General features: G+C 42.3%; 1 pseudogene across 1 annotated transcript; it reads right to left on the reverse strand.

Moving 5' to 3' along the window:
* Positions 1-285: 285 nt before the first annotated feature.
* On the reverse strand, positions 286-599 carry LOC307109766 (peptidyl-prolyl cis-trans isomerase A-like; annotated as a pseudogene). The gene has a single exon. The product of its transcript is annotated as a peptidyl-prolyl cis-trans isomerase A-like (transcript).
* Positions 600-3764: the final 3165 nt, after the last annotated feature.

Here is a 3764-nt window from a genome sequence, read left to right on the forward strand (position 1 = left end):
TACAAAACTTATCATTATTTGTAACTTTCTCTATCACTGAAAAAAAGATTTTATCCCCCCCCCTCTTTTTATTGACAGACAACTGTTCAGTTTTTATTTCATAATCATAAACTTAACTCTAATCCAGCTAGACTGGGAAGGGGGTAAGGAAATTATGGAACCCAATGAACTGTGGCAAGCGCACAAAGATTATAGAACATTCCAAGCAAATCGGGGTGAAGAGGTGCTCTCCTGAGCTACAGAAGGAATGGTCTGGCGGTAAAGATAAAACACAAGTCAAATTTACTAGAGTTGTCCACAGTCAGCAATGCTGATCTTCTTGCTGGTCTTGCCATTGCCGGACCCAAAATGCTCCATGGCTGTCACAGTATCCAGGCCTTCTGTGACCTGGCTGAAGACCACATGCCTGCCACCCACCCACTCAGGCTTGGCAGCGCAGGTGAAACCTGGGAGCCGTTGGTGTTAGGTCCAGCATTGTCCATGGACAGGACGCCAGGACCTGTATGTTTCAGGATGAAGTTCTCATCCTCAAATTTCTCCCAGTTGATGGACTTGCTGCCTGTGCCATTATGGCGTGTGAAGTCACCACCCTGGCACATAAATATTCCTTTCTCTTGTTCTTTGCATCCAAATATAAGCTCTGCTGGAGACAGCCTACAGGGAGTCCGAATGAGGGTGAAGGAGCTGGGAGGCTGCAGTTGAAAACCTCTGCTGATTCCATTAAGGCTTTGCTTGTTATGATAAACATTCCAGCAGCCAGAAAGTAGCTAGTAAACACGGCAGGGACTGGGCTGGGGACTTACCTCATTGTGGGTTTTGCTAACCATCCACTTACGTTTAAAAAATGAAAATGTACGCAAAAGAGCTCTCATATATGTGAAAGCTTGGATTAAGCTGCATGGGCTCCGTGAGGCCTCCGACCACAAACACGACTTAGAGTAAATATAATCTGAGGCAAAAGCAACTTTGTCCAACAAAAACAACACAGGGAAGCCTCTTGGAAATTATTTGATAAACTATTAAAATAATAACTGCTTGTCTTAGCCTTGGCTCAAAACCGCAGATGTTGGACATGATACAGCCTCAGACGAGAGCGAGCATTCCCAGCAGCGCAGCGGGCGGGCACGAAGGCGGCTTTGCTTCGGCCGTTTGTTTAGGAGGGACGGGGCAGTGGAAATCAATTCTCATGTGTGAAAAGGAGAGGACTCATGTGTGCTCATGTATTCAATAACTATAAAAAATGTAATTCAGGCAATTGCTGTCTTTTTCCTCCCCCCTGTTTTGGCACTAGAGAGCCGTGTCCCTAAATGTGCTCCTCGTAGGGAAGTTTTGTTCTAGAGACTTCAGTGCGCTCTGAAATAATAAACAGGCAGCATTTCTGCCCACGTTTCCCCATAGGTGGCTGGAGAGGCTGGCCTTGCCTACACTTTCCTTTCAAGCTTACAAGAAAACCTTTGCAAAGGGTTCCTCTCAGCTTTATCCCTGATCTTTCCACAATTCTCTGGGGACGCCCCATCTCTGGTGGGCTTTTCTTGTAAGAATTTGCCAAGGTAATAGGTATACACATGCAGCTATTGTTTTTCAACCAATTCTATTTGCCTTGACATCTCAATGTCAAGTTGGGTAGCTTATTTTGCCATTCTACAAGGGGATTGAATTTTCTAAATTTATTGAGTATTTATGCATGGGGATATAAAATGGATATTCCTTTAATTATCATATACCATGGAGAAAAGTGTGCAATTAATCTTCTTTACATCCTACATGCATTATCTCACTTAATTTTCACTATGACACTGAGGTAGGCTTTACCTATATTGCCTGTATTGTACTGACTAAAAAACAAACGTGATATTCAGAGAAATAACTTGTCTTAGGGTTTTTTCTCCACATAGTGGAGCATAATTGGGACGTGTTCATCCAAAATGCAATAACAGTGACTAGACTTACCCTCCTGACTGAAACAATAAAAAACTGGACAGGATATGTGAAACAATTATTTTTAAAACATTGGGCATCAGGTGACTAAGGACAGTGATCTGAGAGGTAGGCAATAATGCTCCAGCTTCTGTGTCAAGGTGCAGAGACTCCCTGAGTTGAGGAGAGAGCTAGAAGTCAAGGAAGGCCAAGGGAGTGAGAATTCTTAGGACAAATTATGGGAGAAAAGAAAGCAAATGACAGATGTCTCTGGTGATCTGGTAGGTGATAGGGTAGATGAACGTTTAATTTTATAAGAATTTCACAAGTTCTTTTCCAAAGTAGTTGCACCATCTACACCCCCACCATCAGTGTCTGAGAGTTCTAGGTGCTTCACATCCTTCCCTCACTTGCTTTTGTCAGCCCTTTAGAGTTTAGCCATTCCAATGAATGTTGAACATTGAACATGATTATTCAATCTGTGTTTCCCTGATAACCAATGTGTTTAGCATCTTTTCATGTGCTTATTGTTCATTCATAGAACCTCCTTTAGGAAGTTACTGTTCAAGTCTTTTGGTCATGTTAAACAATGGAATTGTTTGTTTGAGTTGTAGGAGTTTTTAATAAATTCTAAAGTCAAGACCTTGGTCAGATATATATTGTGAATATCTTCTATCACTCTATGGTTTGTCTTTTATTTTAACAGTATCTTTTCAGAAGAGATGTTTAGTTTTGACAAAGTTCAATGGATCAATTTAAGAAAACAGTATTGAGAATCAAAAAGTTGATTCCTAAAGGAAGTAGCATATAGAGTTTATGCCACAAATAATATTTTTGAAAGAATTCACAGTGATTTAAGAGCTGGCTCTTCATACTGCTCAAGAGGGGATTAAAAGTCTTTTCTGGACTGGAGAGAAGGAGCTTGGGGAATGGGAGAGGAAATCAAAGCAAAAAGGGATTTTGCCCACCCGCCCCCACCCTCTGTCAGTGTGTGGAATCCCATTGTGGAGGCCACCGACTCCTGGCTTTCCCAGGCACAATTCTGGGAAATAAAACCTGTAGAAAGTCTCATAGGAGGTTAGCGATGGTGGATGAGGGATACAGGTGGATAGGCCTAGGAAAAGCCTTGGGAGGTATAATTACCTTCAGGGGAGATGGGGAAAGAAGACAAAATAGAGTCCTCAGATCCACCATGGGGGAGAGAAATGCTGAGCGGAAGTGTGCTAACTAACTAAAGGAGCCTGGATTTGGAACAAAGACCACTCAATGCCTGAAGTCCAAAGGCCATTGTGAAAACCTGGACATCAGGAATGAAGTCTAAAAGTCAAGGATGAGGGTGAAATAAGGTGAGGTTCAACCCAGTGAATGCCAGTGTGGACAGCACACCATTGTGAATGAGGTGCCTTTTTACACCGAGCCTCCCACCCTTAAATTAATCCCTAAGGGAAGGCAAAAGGGGAGGGAGGAAAATTCGAACCAATCTTCATCCAAAAGAGACTTTGTTTTGATCTGGAAGGAAGTGAGTTTTACCTTGAATTGACAAGATTGTTTCTACTATCAAAAATATATGAGATTGAGAACTAAGTTATAGAGAAACAAGGTTTCATATCTGCATCCCTAGTTGTTTTTTAATTGTTGACACTATTACAGATGTCCCCCATTCCACACACCCTTTGCCCACCTCTACCCAACTCCACCAGCCTTCCCTGGCCTTTTCCACACTGTTGTCTGTGTCCATGGGCTATGTATACAAGTTCTTTAGTTACTCTTTTCACCTTCTTTAATCCAGTCTCTCCACCTCCTCCCCTCTGTGATGGATCTATAGATTGCTTTGGATAGTATGGACA

Source organism: Cnephaeus nilssonii, assembly GCF_951640355.1.
Source record: "Cnephaeus nilssonii genome assembly, chromosome: 13".
Taxonomy (NCBI): Eukaryota; Metazoa; Chordata; class Mammalia; order Chiroptera; family Vespertilionidae; genus Cnephaeus; species Cnephaeus nilssonii.